Below are 24,895 nucleotides of genomic sequence, written 5' to 3' on the forward strand. Positions count from 1 at the left end.
GGCAACATCTGGTGGAAATGTTGTGTCAATGGTCCACTTGGAAATCCCCTTACTGATAAAAATGCTGATGTGTCAAATACTTATTTTCCCCGCTGTAAGAATCAGTCCATTTACCATTTATCATTTAATCATTGTTGGCTCGCAGACAGACAGACAGGCCATATATCCAAGATACTGACAGGTTAGGGGATATGCTTTCAACAGTTAAAGCAGCACATCATCTGCCAAAGCCAGTGGCATATTTTTCATATTTCAAATAAGCAGTCTGAATCTGTACCAAGATCTTCATTTCCTCATGCTCCACCTCTTCACCCACTTTCAGGAAATTCGCTGACAGATATACAAACAGACAAATAGCTCTATGTGTCTGATCATATTGTAATTAAAGCATGGGAAGCCCCAAGCATCCCGACAATATGGTAATTTTACTATTGAACACTAGGTGTTCTAGTCTTTGTGGCTGTACTTCTATTAAACTTCTCAAAAGGGATTCATGTATTTTTTCTTAAACCAACAAGTATTTATTTGTACTTCATGCTCTGTGTTGACCAGTATATCAGTACTAGTGCTGATATTAAATGGGTTCTGTGGAAACCATTCCACACGACTGAGCGAGAAGCAGTTTGCCTCTCAGTCTAATAAACCCTTCACTGCACAAGGAGCCATTTTTGGTAACTTAAATGGACATCAACATTGACCTCGTTATGACTCACTGTGATTTCGTAGAACCAGGTGAATTTCTTCCAGTCAATCAGCAAAGATCAGGTTATGTGGCAGATAATGCAGTGAGATCACTGCATCAGCTCGATCAGCCTGAAGTATTTCAAACTTCAGCGTTCTTCAAGAATTCAGGAAACTGGGTGTTTTTGGCCTTAGCTACTCACACACTTGTCATCATCAGAGATGGGCAGTAACACATTACAAGTAATGTATCATTGTAATCCGATTACTTTTTTCGAGTAATGAGTAAAGTAAGGGAGTGTTTTACTTGCATCTATTTGAAAGAGTGAGTGTAAACAGAAAAAAATATATCTTATTTTATATTCTGGAATATGCAGAAAATAGGTTTAATTGTCAAAGACTGTTGCATATAATTTAATTTTTGCTTGATGCAATGTGCACAAAGTTAAAAGATTAAAACTAATAAAACAAGTTTTGAAAAGAGACTTTTTTATTTGATTACATTTTGTATGATGTATTATGCAGAAAAAGTAGAATTGGGCTGAAAGGTCTATTGCTTTATTGCCTATTCAGGTTGTGTATCATGTTTTTAAAAAGTAACTAAGTAACTGAGTAACTAACTACTTTTGAAAATAAGCAGTCAGTAAAGTAACGTCAGTAAATTTCTGACGAAACCACCACTAGTTAGAAGGCAATTTGTCTACTTCTTGTTACATAGTTACAGTTTCTACATCAGTATTTTGCTTTCAGTCGATTTACTGTTCTTTCAAAACTGGCTGACTGACTCAAAAATGTACTCGCTTTTGTTTTGGAGCTGTCTACTGTATTAGGATGTGCTCGATTCAGAGAGTTAACTAGAATGAACTTAAATCTTTGAAAAGAAGTGTAAATGTTTAGCCACATTCTGTTATTACCGCATTATTAGAGCAGCGTCATCAAGTACTGTAACACTAGGACGTGCTACAGTTTGATATGTATGTTTGTATGTTATATTTATGAAAAATGCCAGTGAGAAGAAAAATGATGATAAATCAATGGTGCTGTAAAGGTTCTGTGTGTTTTCCCGAATGGTTTTTATATACATGCTTATTGGAAAAATGTATACCCTAAGTGGGTGAGGAACTATATACGGTTACTTCACTGACCTTGACTTGCACAATAAAAACCCCAAAAAGTCACAGAAGTAAAAGAAAACACTGTAATATGCTCCAATAAGACTCTGAGGGCTAAACAGAGGACTTATTACTAAATGATGAGATTTCAGTGTTGTAATAACATCTCTCACAAATTGATTATCTGCACTTTATTGTTGAGGTTAAGGAGCAGCAAAAGAGCAGATACTGGATGCAAATACTTTACATGCATTCAAACAAAGAAACGTGCATTCAGAGTCACATGCACAGGGAGAAGACAGTGCTTTTTGGAATAGAAATATCCTTTATTGTGAAATTCAGCTGTTCCAGCAGCAAAGTGACAGGCAGATGGAGCATTATTCATTTAACTAGCATGGTTAATGGCACTGAATATGTACAAAGATGATATATTCTTGTCTTTTTAAAATGATTTTTTCGACTCACTCCTGATTTGTTATTTACAGTGCAAATTGTTGCGTGTACAGCCTAAGATTAAAACACAAATAGAAACAAACAAATAATACGTCGTCACATTTATCTTTACATTTATGTAACTTCATGTAAGAAAATCAACTTTGTGTAATCTGAATCCATTCAAAAGTGTCTTTGTTGCAGTTTATTGGCTACTGTGATGGTATTGACTTTGGGTAATCATAAATGCTCAGTCGTTCCCAAGTCCCGTTTTTGGTGTCCAGCCAGTTGCTGGGAGAATAGATCCCTATCTCTCCTTCCTCCACTTTCTCATTTTCCTCAGAAGGACAAAACTCTTCCTCCTCTGAGCTGCTTTTCCCGGCGCTGTCTCCCCTGTCGCGAAACTTCTCTTCATTAATATTCTTGTAGCAGAAACTGCAGATCCTCAGCTTTTTAGTGGGGTGGATGTGATCGATAACGGCACGTTGCTTGTGTTGCCTCCCTAAGATGATGACCAGAGGGGCAACTGGTTTCCTGTTCAACAATGTGTGGTGCTGTGATAAAGAATAGAAAAAGGGACACACGTTGAGCTGATGTCAGTTTCACAACAGGAAGGTTTATTCTTCACAACAGCTTAGAACAGCTTCAGATATCACCATACTAACTGCAAAGAAATGGCCTTATGCTTCAGTCCGGTTTACCATACATGGCCACAGTTCCCTGAGCTAGAGACTGTATAAATCTCTCAATACAACTTTGACAAAACATAAACAAAATGTTGCTTAAATCCATTGATAATATCAGATCCACAATGTATCACAATAAACACATTTGTTTTACAAAGATAAACAAAACACAATAGTGTACTCTGTACTTCATTTTTAACTACATTTACAAACATCATAAAATTAACTCATTTTTAAACATTTTAATTCTTGTTCAGCACTAAATTATTTATGTGAAATGTATTTCCACTGTACTGACAATGTAACTTCTGTTTTTTAAAATATAGCTATTTTACTCTTTACAAGAAAATAATGTCTTTGACATAAAACAAACATATTCACTAGGGGTGCAACAATACTCGTATCGATATTGAACCGTTCGATACAGTGCTTTCGGTTCGGTACGCATATGTATCGAACAATACAACATTTGTAATTTATTTTATCAACTTTCCTTCTGACGATGCTGTCTGTGTTGAGCGCTCAGTGAATCTGCGTTCGACTACTCCGCCTAGGCTGCACTGTCGAGCGCAGATCCACTGAGCGCTCAACACAGACAGCATCATCAGAAGGAAGAGCACAGGGCAAGCTAGCGAGACAGAAGTTAAGCTCTCCTTGCAACATGGACCTCCGCCACCCTCATTTAGATCTGGCGTTTGGAATTATTTTGGTTTTCATGTGACGTATGACCCTGAAGGTAAGCGAGTCATGGACTAAAGTAAAACAGTATGTTGGCTGTGCCATGCAATGCTCAATTACATGGGTGGGAGCTAGTGTGTTATCGCAGTTAGCTCGTTAACGTGTTGGCCGTCTAGCCCCATGCACGGGCGATCGGCGGTAGCTCGTTAACGGAGATTTGCCGTGTTGTGGCGTTAAGGTCATTTCAACGAGATTAACCTGAAAGCACTAGTGGGAACACAACGAATATGACTGCACATTTACGCCGACATCATCCTAGTGCAAAGACAAGTGGAAGCAGACAAAAACAAGCAAGCATGCTACTAACTTTAGCCGAGTCATTTAGACAGCTGTTTAATATGCTGCTGAGAATATAGCCCAGAAGAAGCGGATAGTATAGCTTTTATTTTGGAAAGAGACATTTCTCTGTAATAAACTCTCTTTTCCAAAGATGAGTGATTCCTCAATCAGATACAGGGCTCGCAATATCGCTAGCCCGACGTCCCGGGGCTAGCGATTTTTTCAGTCGGGCTACCAAAATCTATCTCTTCCCTGCCCGTCGGGCTATTGTAGGAAGGAAAAATATATGTCAATGCTTTTGCATTCTTTCAGAAATGTAGCTGGGTAATTATGTCATTGGCATCGGTGAGCCACTGTCAATATGTGACATATTGAAATCGCGTTTGAATTTGCGCTTGTTTTTTTGCTTTCACTTTGCAATCGTGCGAACTGTGTATAGAGAGCGACAGCACTGATCTGTGAGTGATGATAATTTGTGCACCAATTCCTCTGACATCGTCTTATCAATCGTTAGCTTACTATGCAAACATGACAAGTGAAATCTCCCGCAGCAAGCTTAAACATGTGAGAGGTTGATCGCGCAGAGAATCGCTGAGCTTATGTGAGTGCGTGTGTAAAAGCGGCAGGATATATATTTTAGTTCTGCTGAGCCAAATAAGACAGGTCAGGGTGAAGAAGTGACAGCCAAAGAAAAGCTTACCACAAAACGGAGAAGTTATGACAAATCAGACTATAAGGCAAAAAGAAAGTGCAGCTTTATGGTTTCATGGACAAAATAATTTCTGTGGCTGCAATATGACGAGCTATATAACCGGGGCTGCACATAAGTGGTCCGCAGGTGCGCATTCGCTGTCAAAATAAAAAACACGCACAAGGGTTAGGGTTAAATTTAAAAACTGTACTTTTGAGTTAAAATATATATTTATAATTTTAATAAATGACAAATTAAAAAGGCATGAACATTTTTTTGTATCGAAAAAATATTGAACCGTGACACCAAAGTATCGAACCGAACCGAACCGTGAATTTTGTGTATCGTTGCACCCCTAATATTCACTGTTCTTATACAACCTACAACTATATAGAGTGCAATGCTCCTTTAACAGCGTTCACTACTACTATGCAGTCAGCATTGATCAAACAGTTTCCTTATAACACTTTATAAATGTCTTTGTATTAAACCACAACATCAACCAGAAGAATAAAACATAGTATAAAACCCATTTATCAGAGTGCATAATACATTAATAGTTCACAGTCCAGAAGTCTCTCACAGGTCAGATTAGCTTCCCCACACACACACTCAGTATTCCACATTAGCCAAGTCCGCTAGCATTAGCATCATTTAGCCTGCAGCCTTAACCCACAATTCAGACACAACTCAGAACGAATCCATTTCTTTAGCGAGTTGCGCTCATTACCCACATAAACAACATCGTCCGTTTGTAAGGTCTGCAGTATACATTCATTTAAATGCATTTACTAACCTGTGATAAAGAATAGAAAAAGGGACACAGGTTGAGTTGATGTCAGTTTCACAACAGGAAGGTTTATTCTTCCTCTGTGCCCCAAAACGCTACTCGATACCACTGCGCGTAATGCGCCCTCTAGCGGCTGGATGTAGGATAGCATTTTAAATGACAGGTACAAAAATACAATCACAACAAAAACCTTTGGGGGGGGGGGGCTGTTTTCCCCAGTTTATTTCTGATACCAGATTTTACTAGAGAGCTATTCTCAACTCTCTACATTAGGAAAGCGCAGGCCAATAAAGAGTCTGTTTTGGTAGTGTTTTTTGACATAGAAAAGGCATATGATATGTTGTGGAGGGATGGGCTTTTAATCAAGTTGCATAAGTTGGGTATTGGTGGCAGGACATTCAATTGGGTCCAAGACTTTTTATCTGGTAGGAAGATCCAAGTGCAAATTGGGTCTACAATTTCTAGTCAGTGCATGGTTGAGAATGGAACGCCACAGGGAAGTGCGATTAGTCCCCTGCTTTTTGTTATAATGATCAATGATGTTTTTTCTGATGTTCCTGAGGGAATTGGGAGGTCTTTGTTCGCTGATGATGGTGTGTTATGGAAAAAAGGAAGAAATATTGAGCACCTAGTGGGCAAGGTTCAGGAGGCTGTGAATATGGTGGTTGAGTGGGGATTTGACTGGGGATTCAGGTTTTCGGTGGAAAAAACAAAAGTGATGTTCTTTACCAAAAGAAAAGTGAGTGAGACTTTGACATTGACACTGTATGACAAGGTAATTGGGAAAGTGAGCTCTTTTAAGTACTTAGGTGTTGTGTTTGATTCGAGACTGACATGGTGGGAGCATATTGATCGGATTGAAACCAAATGCAACAAAGTTATTAATGTTATGAGGTGTGTAGCTGGGAGGGGTTGGGGAGCGAGCTCTTCTGCTTTGAAAAGACTTTACCAGGCATTAATTAGGTCGGTCTTTGATTATGGGTGTGTGGCATATGGTTCAGCAGCTCCTTCTGTGTTGAGACGTTTGGATGTTCTGCAATTGGAAGCCCTTAGAGTATGCTGTGGAGCTTTTAAGACGTCTCCAGTCGGTGCCCTACAGGTGGAGATGGGAGAAATGCCCCTAAATCTTAGGAGGAAGCAAGTGTCGGTGAATTACTGGGTTCATCTTGGTGGTCATGGTGACGCACATCCCACAAAGGAGGTACTTTTGGAATGCTGGGAGTATGGAAGAAGTCAGAAGGCTCATTTTGGAAAGGTGGGGAATCAGTGGGCTAAGGAGTGTCAGGTGTATGAACTTAAAATATGTCCTGCAGTAGTGTTCTCTGTGGTTCCCCCATGGTTATTGGAGACCCCTCCTGTGGACTGGTACTTGCTGGATCTGAAGAGAACATTGAAAGGCAGAGTCGATCTTGTTTCAGCATTTCATTTTCACAGCTTGACTGAATACCCTGAGTGTATTCATGTGTTCACGGATGGTGCTAAAAGTCCAGTTACTGCAAGTACAGGGTTTGGACAGTTCCGTCAAAATATATTGGAATACACAGACGCACTTCGGATGGACTGGCAGTATACACGGTTGAAATGGTAGCAATTTTGGTAGCATTGAAATGGGTAGAGTGTTCGAAAATCAGGCAGGTGGTAGTGTGTTCTGACTCGGCAGCTGTTCTTTCAAGTCTACAATCATTTTGTTCGAAGACAAGGCAGGGCATGCTGTATGCTATTCTGGAGACTGTCAGCAGAATAAGATGTTGTGGTGGCAATATTCACTTTCTTTGGGTGCCAGCTCATGTAGGGATCAGTGGAAATGAAAAGGTGGATAGGTTGGCGAAAAGAGCGTTGACTAAAAATAGGACTGAGATGGAAATTACAAGCAGTGGATCTGAAGCGAAAGGTGTTGTTTGGAGGCAGGTTGTTCAGGAGTGGCAGAAGCGGTGGGATTCAGGGAGTACGGGCAGGCAATTGTATCATCTTAAGAAGGAGGTGGCAGTGAGTAGGTTGTATAGGGGTAATAGGAGAGATGAGGTAGTCATTACCAGGCTTAGACTGGGACATTGTGCATTAAATAAAACACTACAGATGATAGGAGAACATGGGACGGGGCATTGCGGAGTGTGCCAGGAGGAGGTGGAGACAGTAGAGCATGTAATACTGCGGTGCAAGGGTTATGATATGGAGAGGTCAGTTCTGCAGAATAGATTGAAGGAGCGGGGAATTGGGGAATTTAATCTGAAGAGTGTGTTGGAGGGTAGTAGGGCACAGGTGAGGGAACTGGTGGGGTTTCTGAAGGCTATATGTGTTTATGAAAGAGTGTAGGGTTTTGTTTTTTTTGATACAGCTTGTGAACTCACTGTCTGACCCATACTCCGGAACAGTAGGAGGCAGTAATTAGAGCAGGGCGATATGGCCAAAAATATTTATCACGATATATATTTGAAAATTTGCGATAACGATATAACTGACGATATAATTGATGCGAGACAAAATACAACTCCACAACATTACTAGCGCAAAAAGACAACCTTCCATTTATTTTCACTTAAACAAGAAGCTGGTTTTTATGTACATTAAAGCTTTATAAAAATGTAACAGTGCAAATGCAAATTCCTTGCTGAAAGTTTAACCAAAAGGCATTTCCAGTAGAAATGGGCTGACATATCCTGAGCATAACCATGTATAATATCCACTGAAGTTAAAAAGAGGTGCTTTGCAACATTAAACTGCAGTGCGCAGTACGTATTTTTCGGACCATAAGGTGCACGGGATTATAACGCACATTAAGCGAAACAAAGCAGTCAGATAAATCAAACTTTATTAAACTCATTCTTCTTGCTTCCTCCACTTCTGTACCATTGATTCATTAATGTTGAATTCTCTGGCAGCTGCTCTATTCCCATGTTGCAGTATATTAATGACTAACCTCGTATTGTGGATGGATTATCTCAGTTGTTCTCCTGACTGAAGTTCGGTCCGTTTACAGCATCCTGCCATGCGATTGCATTTGTCTCTAACTATCAGGAACCTTAGTGTTCGTCCTCCAGCTTCACTGTTTATGTTATGCTAACATAACTGTGTCGCTAGCGATCATGTAGCACATCATTATATACCAGCTAGCCCAACTTCAGTAACCCTACAAACGTCACTGCTGTTTAGTTTCCTGTCTTCATTTATGTTGGAAGTGATAGCAGAGCTGTACGTTTGAATTTTTTTCAGAAATTTCTCAGTCAGAACATGCAATATCATGCTTAGGTAACTAGCAAAACTAGCGAGCTAACTTCCGCTAGCTTCCTGCTAACTTCTAACTCCGTTAAATGTAATACATTTTGTTTTCATGGATGCCTGGAAGTTAAACTTCATAGTTACACCTGGTAAAGCAGCAATGCTGATCGTTTTATTAAAGATGAAAGAATTTAGACAGTTTTTAACTCTCAGTGATGCTACAGCGTTCGTTTGACCTGAAGGACACAGAGTTTAGGACCCAGATTACTCCCAGATTTAAGAGCATCTTAGTCCGACAGATACGACAAATACGACAATAACGACGGCCGATTGCATGTTCTGCAAAAAAATGTGCTTTGTTGTGTATCTGACGGACAAACACCAAACCAGTTCCACATCACTGAAGTTGCACCATTTTTACAAACCAATTCTGGTTCATCTGTTTCACTCAACAATCGGCCATGTGCGTATGAAAACAAAGGCACTGCGCATGTGCGTTTTACTCATATTCTATCGCGATATTTCATTTTCCTATCGTTGCATACCGGTATTACCGTGAACGGTATAATATGGCCCAGCCCTAGCGGTAATGCCCCTTTACGTTGGTTGCCAACCGCCGTAAAACACAAAGGAGAAGAAGTCGTCCATGAGGGCCGGTGTCCCTGCAGGTTTTAGATCTCACCTTGGGTCAACACACCTGAATCACATGATTAGTTCGTTACCAGGCCTCTGGAGAACTTCAGGACATGTTGAGGAGCTAATTTAGCCATTTAAATTAGCTGTGTTGGTTCGAGGACACATCTAAAATCTGCAGGGACACCGGCCCTCGTGGACTGAGATTGCCCACCCACCCCCAACCGGTCGCTGCAGATGGCCGCCCCTTCTTGAGCCTGGTTCTGCTGGAGGTTTCTTCCTAAAGGGAGTTTTTCCTCCCCACTGTCGCCCAGTGCTTGCTCAAAGGGGATCATTGGATTGTTGGGGTTTTCTGGCTTTTACTGTAGTGTTTTCACCTTACAGTATAAAGCAGCTTGAGGAGACTGTTGTTTTGCCATGATGCAATATAGTATTAAATATTACTAAATTTTAAAAACATCTATTATAGCATCAAAGTAAAACAAAAAAACTAAAGTATACTTCAATGAAATTAATCAAAATGTCTAATCTGGCAAAAAAAGAAAAAAAAGGTTTCACCTTTAAATAAAAATCCAAATCACAAACACATTATGATTTTTGTTGTGTGTGTGTGTGGTTTTTTTTGTGTGTGTGTTGTCAAGTATAAGATTTTTGCACTCTGTCATGGTCTCGATGTCTGCCCGGCCGGCTCCGCAAGGCTACATATGTTTATTGTGTTGCTGCTTTCTTCCACTCGTCATTCTGCCTGGGTGGAGCTCAGGCCCACTCACCTGTCTGCAATTACGCTGCAACGTGTCCTGTCTGTATGGACTGAGAGCTGCCAGAGTAATAATGTAGAACATGTATGTTCCGTGTGAGACAAAGGTATCTTTACGAAAACAGCAACGTACAAGCTTCTTATGTTCGACACTTTTAATAATTTTAGCTATTTTTGATTAGTGTTTAGATGACGTAGTTTATCTGTGCAATAAAAATTAGAAATTAGAAATGTGCAGTTTACACGAAATAAACACACACACACGTAGGATGACCATATTTTGATTTCCAAAAAAAAGAGGACACTCGGCCCAGTCATGATAAACTTTAATAATACTGTTTTCTTGAAGAAAATAAGATAATTTTAACACATTTAAACGATGCCTTCTCGGTGTGGTTAGTGAATGGTGAAACAAAAAAATGTCATATAGGCTTTTACAAGTCAACAAGGGCAAAAAAATAATAATAATAACTTAAAGCCAGTGGAATTAAATAATGGTACAGAAATAAGGCCTAATCTGAATAAGAAAAATGACCAGTACCGGGACGCTACGAGGGAAATTTCTTTTGCAGCTCTGTCCCGTCTGTGAGCGCGGAACAACAACTCACAAAGCAGCAGCTCAGGGATGACGTCACACATATGTGTGTGTAGGAAAACCCAGACATCTATCATCTATCTCGAAAATCTCGAAAAGAGGACGCTATATCAATAAAGCTGAATTGAATGCAGTACGTGCAGAGAGCTGTGCTACAGAGCAGAGGTTTAGTGAGATATCCTGAGGGTTGACCTGGATTTACAGGTTTGCAGAGGGGGTTCACATCAACACGGTTATGTGCCCCACACCTAATCTGTGTTTTAGCAGGTTATGGTCAGGATAAGTAATGATGTGTACAAAACTGCCACCTACTGGCCAGTCATTTGTATGGAAAAAAGTATCACCAATTATTATTGTGTCCCTTTCAGTTGTGTGCATATAACAGGTTACATGAAGACATTTCTTGTTTTATTGGTGTCAATAGAACAAACAATTTCTGTCTCTTTAATCTGTGTCACTAGTTGAAATTCCAATGATGACCAGGAGATGGAGACATTACAAAAGGAACACTGTTTGCTAAGTGTCAGCTCATATGTTTCCTTTTATTGCAGAATAAGAAGAACAAATTGTTACCCTTGTACTCGTTAGTGTGAGCTCCCCCGTTGATGTAGTGCAAGTCAGTCTGTTCATCAGTGGCGTGTTTTGTGTGTCTCTTCACAGTGGAGAAGTACAAAAACTGTCAGCCCCTGGCAGCTTCCAGTAACTGCGATAAAGCCTTGGACCCTCTGGTTAACCTCAAGAGTAAGTAAAACTCTGACTTGAGCTTCCTCTGTTCTGGAATTCTTTCTTCTTTCTCTCTTTAAATCTTCACAGGATAAGAGTTAAAACCACAATGTGTTTTTTTCAGGTTTCTCCAGATTTCAAAGCAGGAGTTACAGCTTTGTCAAACATCCCCAACATACAGCGTCATGACGACTACCTGGTTATGCTTAAGGTGAGAGCGCTCTAAAGGGCGCTTTACTACTGTAGCAAAGCTCAGCTTGGCACAGAGAAAGAAAAAGTTGGTCAATAATCGGTATAGTTGGTGAAGTTTGTGTTTGCTTCACAATAAAAGCCCTTAAAATGCCTTTCATGTGAGCTGGCAACACGAGTAAAGCCCTAATTTGTTCTTTGAATGCAGATTAATGGTCAGATTGATAACAGAGACAAAAGTTGGTATTCTGATCCAAGAGAGACTTTCTCCAGAAGCCACCGCTAAAGCAACAATAGAGAGGTAAACTCAAAACATCCATCCATCTATCCTCTTCCACTTATCCAGCACCAGGGGCAGCAGCTTAAGCAGAGAAGCCCAGACCTCCCGCTCCTCAGCCACCTCCACAAAGGTGTTTTCAGGCCAGCTGAGAGATATAATCGCTTCAGCATGTCCTTAAATACACTGGGAAATAACGAGAGGAATGAGACACAGAAGGGGAGCATAGGTAGGAGAAATCAGACATAACGAGAGCCAAGGGAATCGAAACACAATATATTCACGTAGGACACAGACCTTTAAAGTAAAACAGGAAATGTAACACAGAGATGCAGACTGGACTAGGAGATACAGCTGACAGGAGAGACAGAGCAACAAAGAAACACAGAGATCAACATAAAGGAGCACAGAGGGCAGCTACTAAATACTCAGAAAACTAAACAGAATACAAGAAACCCAAGACACTAGACTCTATAGAATAAACTGGGGCAACAAAGAGAACTATAGAACATACATCATAGTACAAAAACACTGAGATACAAGAAACTCAACACTGGGTCAGGAGACCCAGGATCCTGACACTTCAAAGTGAATAATACTAAGCGATCACCCTTCATGACACCATTTAAACAATTAGAATTCCAACTGTGCGTCTAAGAGGGCACTGCCAAATGTGGGTGTGCTTTGGTGAACATCAAAACACATCTTTACCACGTCGTCCTACGCTAAAAGCTTTGTTAATCAAACGTGACATGTTTCTTGTGATCGGTTCAGTGGAAAATTTCATATTTCCTTCTGTGATCCATCCATCCATTTAGAGTTAAACTGTTCTAGTGAGCCTGTTGCATTTGTCAGAAATCAGCAGTTGTCATGAGGCATCTAACTGGTGAATAATTTGAGGCATACTGCTAGAATGTATGTACATCTGCCCCAGATAATCCAAAAAAAAATTCAAAGATTAGACAAAGATACTGGCAGAGTCAATACAAAATATGTTAGGCCACTCTAAAACTTCCATTTCATGAACTCTGACCTTAAATGAGGCAAGTGGAACCTGAAATGTTGTTGTAGGGCTTTTTGTCACCTCCTGAATGAATCTTCAATGAAGTCTTGGAGAAACAGATTAGGCTTTCGCTCTATACTAAACGGTGGTGTTCACTGCTAACTTACTTGAGTACACCAGTTTGTATCCTTCTGTCAAGGGCAAAGACCAAATGTGTGTATGTGTGAGTGAGTTTACTTTGAGTATATCACCCTGGGCAAGATGAAAGGTTCTTGCAGAGATGTTGATTCCTTTCCCAGCTTGAACCTCAGATCAACATCAAATCGAAATTAGCACTAATGACCCACATAGCAGGTGACAAGCCCTCACAAAGGTTTGAAGACTGGTAATACATTTGACATCTCTTAAATACTTGCAATGATCAATAGCCATTATTTTTCTCAATAAAAACTCATGTCATGCATATTCTGAAGCGTTAAGATCTATGACCTTGATGCTGTAGATGCACTTGTGGTTGTTCATTGTTCATTGGGTAGTTTGGCGAGAGCAGTATCCCTTCATTATTTATGACTGAAGAACGACACTCTGCTGAAGACAGAGGATAGAAAGGAGACAATTAAAAAATGCACAATATGGAGACATTAGTTTAATTCTTAAGAGGCTTATAAGGATGTGGAGTGGTCATGTGAACCGGTTTTTGTTGTACCACAAATTGACCTGCATTTAAAGCTTTAATGATAAACAAAAGCTGTGTTCTGCAGCTTAATAAAGAGGCTTGTGGCTTTTTAAAGTCCCTGGTCCTACCAGATAAAAGTTTTTGCCCATTTTCTGTGCAGCTAGGGGGAACGCAGGCTGTCCTCAGAGTAATAATCAGTGAAATTCCTTTGTTCTTAATATAAATGAAAAATGAGTCTCATGAGTCTCATTAGGGTTGTTTTTTTATGTTTCTGTGTTCAACCGATGTAATAAAATATAACTGTAAAGCTTCTACAGCTTTTATGTACACTGGCTGCCTGTCCGTCAGAGGATAGACTTTAAAGTTCTGATGCTGGCCTATAAAGCTCTGAATGGTTTAGGACCAAAATACATCAATGACCTCCTGACCCAGTATGAACCTTCCAGATCCCTCAGGTCATCTGGATCCGGTCTTTTATCAGTTCCCAGAGTCAGAACCAGACACGGAGAAGCTGCATTCAGCTTTTATGCTCCTTATATCTGGAACAAACTCCCAGAAAGCCTCAGATCAGCTGAAACACTCAGTTTATTTAAATCCAGGTTGAAGACTCACCTGTTCTCAGCTGCATTTGAATAAAGCACCAAATCCACACTTTAAGCTTAAATTTCAAAACTTACATTTAACTACTGATTTTATCTACTGTTCTGATTTTATCTGTTTTGATTTTATATACTGTTGTTTGTTTGTTTGTTTGTTTGTTTGTTAATTAGTTAGTTAGTTTATTTGCTTGTTTTAATCAATTTTAAATCATGCTTTTTATTTGTTCTTGTTTCTAATGTCTCTGTAAAGCACTTTGAATCACCTTGTTGTTGAATTGTGCTATACAAATAAACTTGCCTTGCCTTGCCTTGCCTTTAAAACCTTAGTTGTTCCACTTTTTTTTACATGAGCAGTGTTACAAAAACTACAATACAAAAAATACAAAAACTATTTACATTTTAAATGGTTTAAGTGTGTGAATGTGTGTGTGAATGGGTGGATGACAGGTTGTGTAAAGCGCTTTGGGGTCCTTAGGGACTAGAAAAGCGCTATACAAATACAGGCCATTTACCATTTACATTTTAACTTTTAACTATTTGAATTTTCAGCTTTCTGTCACGGGTTGCCGGGGCAAGCCGTGTGAGAATTATTTAGTACCCAAAATGCGGCAGCTGTGGTGCAAGTGAGTTTTTTAAACCAAAAGAGGATACAACAGGATTGGCGAGGGTGAACATGAAACTAAGAAAACCTAAACTGGGAAAAACTAACAGAAACCAACCAGAAACAGATATGCAGGGAGGTACGGGGAAATTCACTTCAAAGATCTGGCTCTAAGATTTGTTTCGTTCGTGACCGACACATCACTAGTGCAGATAGTGGCAATGAGCTCTCCTTGCAGGGCCCTTTCTAAGAAATTTGACATCATAATCTTACAAGTTTCATTGTAGGTTCAAAGTTATTTTCCCCAGTAAAAAGTTACAGTCAGTCAAAAAACGTATTTTTTTTTTAATGCAGGAGTGGCACATGCTCAACAGAACAGAGCTAGAGATATAACAAGTAGACAATTGTAAAAGGGAATTTTTTAATCAACGTGAGACCTAGCCAGGTTTTTGTATCTGTATTAAGTGGTGTCTTAAACTTTTTTGATTAATTTCTTTTCTAAAAAAGGAATTAAATTTTTTTTTTATCACATAATAAACTTTAGTGTCATTTGTAAAGCTGACTTTAGGTGGCACTACTACCACTATTACCACAAAGTAAACCAATGATTCGATACAGTATTTGAGATTTGAGCTTTCTCAGCAGATACATGGAATAGACTACAAAACAGTTCATTTGATGCCAGTCCCACTCTCTCTCTGTATGTCACTCACTCGCTGATACTAACTGTCAACTCATTACTTCTTTTTCTCTGTCTTGCAACCCCCCCCCCTCCACACACACACACACACACACACACACACACACACACACACACACACACACACACACACACACACACACACACAAATTAAAATTTAATCATGTTTCAAATTTAATTTCAATCTGCATGTATTTCAATATAAACTATTGGAAGTAAAACAGAATTTTAAAACAAAAAACCATAAAGAGAACTTAAAAGTATTCCAGCTGCCAATTTGTAAAGAGTCAAGTGTATTTCTCCCTCTCTCTCTCTCTCTCTCTCTCTCTCTCTCTCTCTCTCTCTCTCTCTCTCAGACACAGACACATTCAGACAATTTCAGTAGTGTGTGTGAGAGCGTTTCAGTAGTGTGTGTGAGAGCGTTTCAGTAGTGTGTGTGAGAGCTAAAATTTCAGTAGTGTGTGTGAGAGCTAAAATTTCAGTAGTGTGTGTGAGAGCGTTTCAGTAGTGTGTGTGAGAGCGTTTCAGTAGTGTGTGTGAGAGCGTTTCAGTAGTGTGTGTGAGAGCTAAAATTTCAGTAGTGTGTGTGAGAGCGTTTCAGTAGTGTGTGTGAGAGCTAAAATTTCAGTAGTGTGTGTGAGAGCTAAAATTTCAGTAGTGTGTGTGAGAGCGTTTCAGTAGCGTGTGTGAGAGCGTTTCAGTAGTGTGTGTGAGAGCGTTTCAGTAGTGTGTGTGAGAGCGTTTCAGTAGCGTGTGTGAGAGCGTTTCAGTAGCGTGTGTGAGAGCGTTTCAGTAGTGTGTGTGAGAGCGTTTCAGTAGCGTGTGTGAGAGCGTTTCAGTAGTGTGTGTGAGAGCGTTTCAGTAGTGTGTGTGAGAGCGTTTCAGTAGCGTGTGTGAGAGCGTTTCAGTAGCGTGTGTGAGAGCGTTTCAGTAGTGTGTGTGAGAGCGTTTCAGTAGTGTGTGTGAGAGCGTTTCAGTAGCGTGTGTGAGAGCGTTTCAGTAGCGTGTGTGAGAGCGTTTCAGTAGCGTGTGTGAGAGCGTTTCATTAGTGTGTGTGAGAGCGTTTCAGTAGTGTGTGTGAGAGCGTTTCAGTAGCATGTGTGAGAGCGTTTCAGTAGCGTGTGTGAGAGCGTTTCATTAGTGTGTGTGAGAGCGTTTCAGTAGTGTGTGTGAGAGCGTTTCAGTAGTGTGTGTGAGAGCGTTTCAGTTGTGTGTGTGAGAGCGTTTCAGTAGCGTGTGTGAGAGCGTTTCAGTAGCGTGTGTGAGAGCGTTTCATTAGTGTGTGTGAGAGCGTTTCAGTAGTGTGTGTGAGAGCGTTTCAGTAGTGTGTGTGAGAGCGTTTCAGTTGTGTGTGTGTGTGAGAGCGTTTCAGTAGTGTGTGTGAGAGCGTTTCAGTAGTGTGTGTGAGAGCGTTTCATTAGTGTGTGTGAGAGCGTTTCAGTAGCGTGTGTGAGAGCGTTTCATTAGTGTGTGTGAGAGCGTTTCAGTAGTGTGTGTGAGAGCGTTTCAGTTGTGTGTGTGTGAGAGCGTTTCAGTAGTGTGTGTGAGAGCGTTTCAGTAGTGTGTGTGAGAGCGTTTCAGTTGTGTGTGTGAGAGCGTTTCAGTAGTGTGTGTGAGAGCGTTTCAGTAGCATGTGTGAGAGCGTTTCAGTAGCGTGTGTGAGAGCGTTTCATTAGTGTGTGTGAGAGCGTTTCAGTAGTGTGTGTGAGAGCGTTTCAGTAGTGTGTGTGAGAGCGTTTCAGTAGTGTGTGTGAGAGCGTTTCAGTAGTGTGTGTGAGAGCGTTTCAGTAGTGTGTGTGAGAGCGTTTCAGTAGTGTGTGTGAGAGCGTTTCAGTTGTGTGTGTGAGAGCGTTTCAGTAGCGTGTGTGAGAGCGTTTCAGTAGCGTGTGTGAGAGCGTTTCAGTAGCGTGTGTGAGAGCGTTTCATTAGTGTGTGTGAGAGCGTTTCAGTAGTGTGTGTGAGAGCGTTTCAGTTGTGTGTGTGTGAGAGCGTTTCAGTAGTGTGTGTGAGAGCGTTTCAGTAGTGTGTGTGAGAGCGTTTCAGTAGTGTGTGTGAGAGCGTTTCAGTTGTGTGTGTGAGAGCGTTTCAGTAATAATGTCCCTTACGGCACCTCATACGATATGGCAGCCTCGCTTCTGTCAGTCTGCCCCAGGGCAGCTGTGGCTACAACTGTAGCTTGCCTCCACCAGTGAGTGAATGAATAGTGGAATTGTAAAGCGCTTTGAGGATCTCGAAAAGCGTTATATAAATGCAATCCATTATTATTATTATTATTATTACCTGCACTTCCGTTCTGGTGTTGTGGCAAAAACAAAATGAAGAAACAAACATCAACAAAACACTGCTCCACTTTAACCTCTTACTTTGGCAGAAATCATCTCTCATTATCCTATAATATAGGCTGCTGCATAATAAACAAAGATTTTTGGAGGCTAATAGTAACGTGAAATAATAACTCCTCCGAAATGCATTAAAACAAAAGAGGCCTCTTTGAAAATGTAAGGAGCAGAAAGTACAAATATTTGTTTAAAAATGTATGGAGTAAGAGTAAAAAGTAGTGAGAAAAAAACTACTCAAGTAAGATACAGATGTCTTTAAATTCTGCTAAGTGTGAAGAAATCGACCCAACACACACAATCTTTGCGTGCTCAGTGTGGCTTTTATTCAATACTCAGCAGCTGATACTGTTGTTTTCGGTACTCAGACGCAGGAAACAGGCACACCTTAGCTGCTGCAGCCAATCCGCTCCTCCGGCTCCACCGTTACTAAATACACAGAAGGGGAAGAAAGATCACACACCCCGGCCACATTAAGTAAGTTACTTTAAGTAAGTACAGTAACAAAATATTTGCATTTCGTCACTTCCCACCTCTGCACTTAAGAGAATCAAGTACAGAGCAGGCTCTTCTGTGTTTTCATGGCAGCATGGAAAACACTTATACTTACTCCAAGCACTGCTGCGAGTTTGGCCGTCAGTGTCAGTTTTCGGATTCACCTGCTGAGCTGCTGGTGGACATCCACCCGGACCCAAGCCTGGCCCTCAACTTCAGCCAGAAGAGCCACCGGGACCTGGCCACGCAGACAGGTGTGGAGATGTCAGAGCACGAGGTGAGCCTCACTCCCAAGAGATCATGGGATAATTATCAACTAAATTATCAAAATCAAATAATAAAATAATTATTACAGAAAACGTTAAAAACAAAATTGTATGAATCTGAAGGGTCTTGATGCATGCAGACTTATGTCAGTCTGAAATTACCTGCCACTTAAGTAACTTATTACTTAAACTTCATTCCAAAAAGTTTGAATAGAGATACAAGACTAGAATATGTGACCGTGATCTGCCAGAACTTCCCAGTCCCAGTCTCTTATGTGGGCCCTTGGGAAAATTAATTGCCTGCCACATCATAGACTGTGAGCCTGAGGAGCCATGCTGATGGTTTTCTCTCATTTTTTACTGCAGCGTTTCTTTGTAGTTTGTAGAAATGGAGATGTTTTATTTTTCTGAAGACATCTCAGGCTATTGATGAGTTTTAGAAATTATTTATGAGTCGTGGACACTGTCAGATCAGCTGCCTTTACACAGAGAAATGTGAATACTCTAGAGTTATGGGCAGGGATAGCTCAGTAGGTACAGTGGTGGCCCTATGATTGGAAGGTTGGGGGTTCAAATCCACTGAACGGCTCCCCTGAGGTACCCCTGAGCAAGGTGCTGTCTCTACGCACTGCTCTTTGGGTGCCCAGTGGCTTCCCACTCCTTCTCTGAGTGAATGGGTTAAATGCAGAGAGGGATTTTCCCTCGGGGATCAATACAGTATTTATTATTATTATCTTATTAGTATTGGGCTAGGATAAATCAAGCTAGAAGCAGTCCATGAACTAAAATGAGTGTGACGCTCCTGCAGTAACTGATCACCTACACACAGCTTGAACTGGATTGCCAAAAGGGTTGAAATTACATACATAGTAAAGACACTGGTTCTTATATACAGAACATGCCTCATTCACCCATTCATAAAAGCAACTTTTCTGTGTTTTTTATCACACTCTGATGAATGCATCAGAAAGCAATTCAGGGTTCAGTATCTTGCCCAAGGGATGCAGCCAAGGACTGAACCACCAACCTTCTGATTAGTGACCTGCTCTACCTCCTGATTAACAGTGCACTGTGTGAATTGCCTGTCTGTGTGAATCTCAGGTGCTACTTGTTGTTTTCAGGTGAACACAAAACTTCATGAGACAAGAAGCTGTGGAGTAAACCAAGTGGAGGGGGGTGGCCCAAGGACATCGACCCTGCTGAGAAGAAACAAACAAGCCTTTTCAGGAATAAGGTGGAAAAGGACGAGAGCTATATCAACAGTGTTCTGCAGCTGTGCAGAGTAAGATCCAAATGAATCCACAGCAGTCCACCTAGTCTTACTATGATGCATGCTGTCTGGTTGGAGTTTTGGGTTGATGCATGTTGGCGGGATGGTTGCTGGCTTTATGGATGGTTGGGTTAATGCAGGTGTTGTTGGTTGGATTGATATTGAATGGATACATGTTGTTTATGGATGTTGTGTAGCCCAGGGTTACAAACAGATAAAAGTAGAAACCTTTTGTTAAAATTATTACACAAGTTGTTAATACATTTAAGTTAAAACATTCAAAGCTAAAAGAGCAACACTGGTTACGCTGGTGAGGCTGCTTGGCTCTACACTTGCTGTAGCTGTGCCTCTGATGTAAGAGGAACATTGTTGCTGTTGAAGCAGAGAAGCAGGTGAAAGCGTAACGTGTCTTTTGTTAGCTAGTAGATCTGGAGACCTGAAGCTCTTTCCTTATAAATACACAGTGTTTGCACTAACAGTTGCAGCTGCTTAAATGTTAAAGCTGTTCACTTGGTAAACAAATGTCAAAGATTACAGTTCTATGTGATTAGCTAACTGGTGCTGTCTAAACTCACACTCCTTTGTGTTGGTGTTTTGGTTTGGAAGTTGAGTTGTTGTTGTGAGTTGAAAGAAAATGAACATGCATGCCTATTTGCACTGAGTTGTTTTAAAGTAGTGTTTTTGTTTACCACTGGTGTTATTAATTGGTATAATGAATAGAATATAGCGAGTTTGCTGCCTTAAAGGAGCAGTATGGATTAGATCTATGAAACTAATTAATTTAGTTTCACAATTGGTAAGGACCATATTACTATGTAACATAAAAAAATGAATTTGATAGTTGTACAACACATTACCGGTACGCCTAACTTTAAAAAGTTAGGCGTACCGGTACGCCCATGGCAAAAAGTTAGTCTAGAGCCCTGAGTAGTGTATGATGATAGCAATAAATCAACAAAAGGATCAATGAGTGCATTTCTGGCTCTGGTCACACCCCTCATTCTATGATGTCATTCTAATGGTATCATGTTGTCCAGGTCATGGAGGATGCCATCAGACTGAACAATGCTGTGGACATCCATCAGGAGTATTTCAAGGATGAGGAGGAAGTGAAGGAAATTCAGGAGTCACCATCAGAATATAGCGTCAGCCACCATCAATGTCTTCAGGTATGGCTGACATGAGGGGTGTTTAGCATCATAGTCATTAATGTAAAGCATTCTGTCCTCCTCGTTTATGACATGCGGATGATGGATAACCTGAAGCTTCTTGTTTTTTGCCCAGAAAATTATGTACATATTGAGTTAATAAGCATCACTGTACCATGTCAACCAATCAAACAATTATATGGAAACATGGCATTTGGTTGTTTAGGAAGAGGGGGAAGTTTTAGGAGTGAGAGAGCGAGTAAGTGAAAGAAGGAGAGAGCAAGTTTTGAGATGTGAGAGGTGTGTGACGTTTAGCGTGTTTGGAGTCTATAGGTAGTTTGATGTCTTGTGTAGTTAGTGTGTAGTGTAGCTGTTGTTTTGTTTTGTGTGTCAGTTATACTAGTGAATGTCACAGTTGTCGCAAAAGAGCCACCAACGGAGGATTGCAGTGTAAACGCTGTCTCCAGGTGAAAAACAGGAGGAGTGATACACCTCCTGTTGTCAGGTGTGCAGTGTTTAGGCCTGTGGTGTTCTCCTCTGTCTTATAGTGGACAGAAACAGTTTTTTGGAGTGGCACAAATAATGTGTGTACCTTCTTATTTGATGCAGAAGACCTGATTGTTCTGTAAATAGTTTTAAATGCTTATGTAAAAAGCCTTTGCTGCATTTTTAGGTAAAAGATTGCGTGTAACTTTGTTGTTTGAAAAACTTGTGGATACATTTTTAAATTAAAAATTTCTATTTGCATTTGAAGTTATGAAGATATTTTGTTAAAAATGTTTGTGGTGTTACAGTAAAAACGTAACTTTTTTCTACTGGTCTGACATTACCTCAAACTCTGACAGGCGATAACTTCCAGTTCAGGTTAGACCCAATCTCCCTGATTGGTCAAAGCAAGAGTCTGCCTATCTGAAATTGCTCTATTGATCACTGTTGTTCTTTTCAATGGTAAAGGGTAGGGCCACCTCTAGTTTAAATTGCTTTATCGCTGGAGGAGGAGCCACAGCTCAGGGTTTGCTTCGTGAGTCAACGAGATTGTCATTTTTACCTACACTGGCCGATGTGTGAAGACGCACCTGACTCTCTTGGGGATTCTCGCTCCAATACAATCACCTCACAATGTGTTGGAGCATGTGTAGACTGACTAATTCAGATTTTGTCATGGTCCGGGTGAGTTCTGGATTTTTCCAGCGTGCCGGTGGTCTCAAACATTCTGTGCCAGGATGTCGATTAACTCTCGTTAGTGAAGGCTTCACAGTCGTAGAACCTCGTCATAGTTAAACTCTGTTTTAATTCTGTTTTTCCCTCTGCTCTCAGCAGCCCGCTGGATGCCAGCTCTTCACCTCCATATTCCTGACCTCAGTCCGACGCCGGTCTGCTCGCAGCTTCTTTGTTCCACGCGCCTGCCTCTCTGCCACAGATACAAACATCCATTCCCACCCTCATGCTCTCATATGCACTCACTCCACACTCAACCAACGTGGAGACAGACATAAAGAGACGTTGTACACACGATCACACTCCCCAAGCGTACTCTACAAACCGGGTCTAGGTGCCCCCGCCCCTGGAGGGGGGAACTGCACCCAGACCCAGGTGGTGTTTCCCTTTTCCCTGCGGTGGGGGGAGGCAGACCGCCCCGACTCCGCAGCAGCAGGAAGGCTCCACACTCCAGACCGCAGTCGGACGGCCAACTCCTCCTCCTAGTCCTAGCCCCCCTGCTCCAGCAGGTCGCAGAGAATGGGGGTGAGAGAAGACTCCAAACCTCCCTCCACCCGCTCATTGTAATGTTGATGCACGTGTGTTCTAAGGTGCATTTAAAACCCAGGAGGGCTTGGAGCTACCTGCCAGAGAGCAGCAGGTAAGCGCATGGTCCCTCCTGCTAGCCCTCAATGTCTACGTGTATTTAAAATTGAGAGGTGGGCAACGATGCCAGGGGTGGGGTGTACACCCTGATGGTACTTTGGACTCCGTGTATCGTGCCCACCCCCAAAATCCTATATGTATGTGTGATGAGAGTGTGAGTAATGTGAATGTCTAAGTTGTGGGATAAAATTGAGGCAGAGGCAGCCAGAAGGGGACAGAGGGGGGGGGGGGGGGTAGCCTCCTCTGCACCCTGGTGACATACCCCTACTCCAAGGCCCTGCATGTGTGGGTGGTTGTGGTGGAGCGGGAAGAGGGAGGCAGCTGGAGATGGGGAGGGAAGGAAGGGAGGGGCAAGTGACCCCTCCCTGGGGCCAGCTCCCCCGCTGACCCCAGTAGGCCCCCCCATACTCCGCGACCCGCCAGGGAAAGGGGGCCCAGGCCCATCCAGACCGGGCCCAGTGCAGCAGCGCCGCCCGGCCCCACAGAGCCCGGGACAGTCCACCCAACCCCACCACAGAGAAAACTGCACCCACCCCACCATCCACTCATCTTCCAGACTACATAAGACAATAAACACCCAGGCTGAGATCTTCCTCCACCTCTCCTGTATCTCCCCCTCCTGCAGAGGGAGCTCCTGAGGAGAGGAAAGCTCCTGCAAGATGTGACAATCTCCCCCACCAGTTGAAGAGCCCCCCAGGTGGCTCGACGCACCGGCGGCACCCTGCTCCAGGGCTGGGCCCCCATGCACCCACCCGCCCACAACCCCGGCAACACACCAACCATGCAGGACCCAAGCCCCCGAGGCCCGGTCCGGGTCCCAGCCCAGAGACGGAGCGCCCCCAGAACCTCACGCCCATCCCGGACCCACCCAGGGGCAGCCAGGCTACCAGGTCAGTAACCCACGTCCGTCAGCACAGACCCTCCCCTAGCCCCGCTGCACGCAGCCGCGAGGAAACAGTCACCTGAGAGCCAACAGAGCCCCTAACCGGACATGACCGCTACCCCGGGTTGAGCCCCCCAAGGAAGATGCCTCCGGGGAACCCCCCGACGCCCTAAGCCTGTCCCTACCCCCACACCAATCACAACAGTGAAGGCGGGACCAAACTATGACCCCCCACCCCCACTAGGTGATGGAGCTGATCAAAGGAGCCCAGAGCAATTGATCTGATGTGGTGGCAGAGGCTGTATCAAGACTAATGTAATCTAATAGATAATTTCTATATTGGTTAGAATTAAGATTATTTTTATTTTTCCAGTTCATGAGGACTGTTTTCTTGGCTATGCATAGGGCAGTGAAAACCATATGGGCTATATTCTTTTCTGAAGTGACATTATCTAAGCTGCTCAACAAACACACTAAGGGGGAAGTTGGAATGTTACATTTCAGACACTTCGATAAGTCTTCACATATCTCGCGCCAAAACTTCTGAACTGGTGGACAGAACCAAAGAGCGTGGATATAATTGTCCGGTGAATTGGTTTGGCAGTGTGAGCAGTTGTTGGTAGACGTAAAGCCCATCTTGAACATCCGATGACCTGTATAGTGCACTCTATGTAATATTTTGTATTGAATTAATTGAAGACTGGGATTTCTAATTAGATGAAAGGTTTTTAAGCAAATCTGAGACCAGAAGTTTAGGTCTAAGTTAACTGATAAATCCGCTTCCCATTTTGCAATAGGAAGTGATATTGATTCATCTGTTTTAGAAAGCATTCTGTATATTTTGGATAGTAATTTGGGGGGTTTAAGAGTAAGAAATTGAACCACACTTGGTGGTGTTTGTAGTTCAACTTGACCCGGTTTAAATTTCTTTTTTACTATGGATTTAATTTGTTGATATTCTAAAAATCTTTTCTTGTTGATCCCATATTGTGTAACTAGTCCGTCAAATGAAATAAATTCTGTTCCTTCTAGTATATGTTCTAAATATTTGATTCCTTTATCACTCCAATCTGAAAAGTTTATCATATTATTGTTTTGTAATATGTCAGGGTTGTTCCAGATAGGTGTACGTTTGCATGGGATTAATGAAGACGCCGTCAATTTTAGAAACTCCCACCATGCTGTCAGAGAAGAGCTGATGTTGATGCTTTTAAAGCATTCATGTCGTTGGATGTTTGAGCTGATAAATGGTAGGT

General features: G+C 41.8%; 1 long non-coding RNA gene across 1 annotated transcript; it reads left to right on the forward strand.

Moving 5' to 3' along the window:
* The first annotated feature begins 18,355 nt into the window (after positions 1 to 18,355).
* Positions 18,356 to 22,679, forward strand: LOC146575653 (uncharacterized). The gene is made up of 3 exons (XR_014892322.1): positions 18,356 to 18,486; positions 19,597 to 19,757; positions 22,211 to 22,679. It is a non-coding gene; the product is annotated as an uncharacterized LOC146575653 (long non-coding RNA).
* The last annotated feature ends 2,216 nt before the right edge of the window (positions 22,680 to 24,895 follow it).

Source organism: Mchenga conophoros, linkage group LG4 (genome assembly GCF_057382185.1).
Source record: "Mchenga conophoros isolate Kocher_MC1m ecotype Shallow Benthic linkage group LG4, M_conophoros_male_GT1.1, whole genome shotgun sequence".
Lineage (NCBI taxonomy): Eukaryota > Metazoa > Chordata > Actinopteri > Cichliformes > Cichlidae > Mchenga > Mchenga conophoros.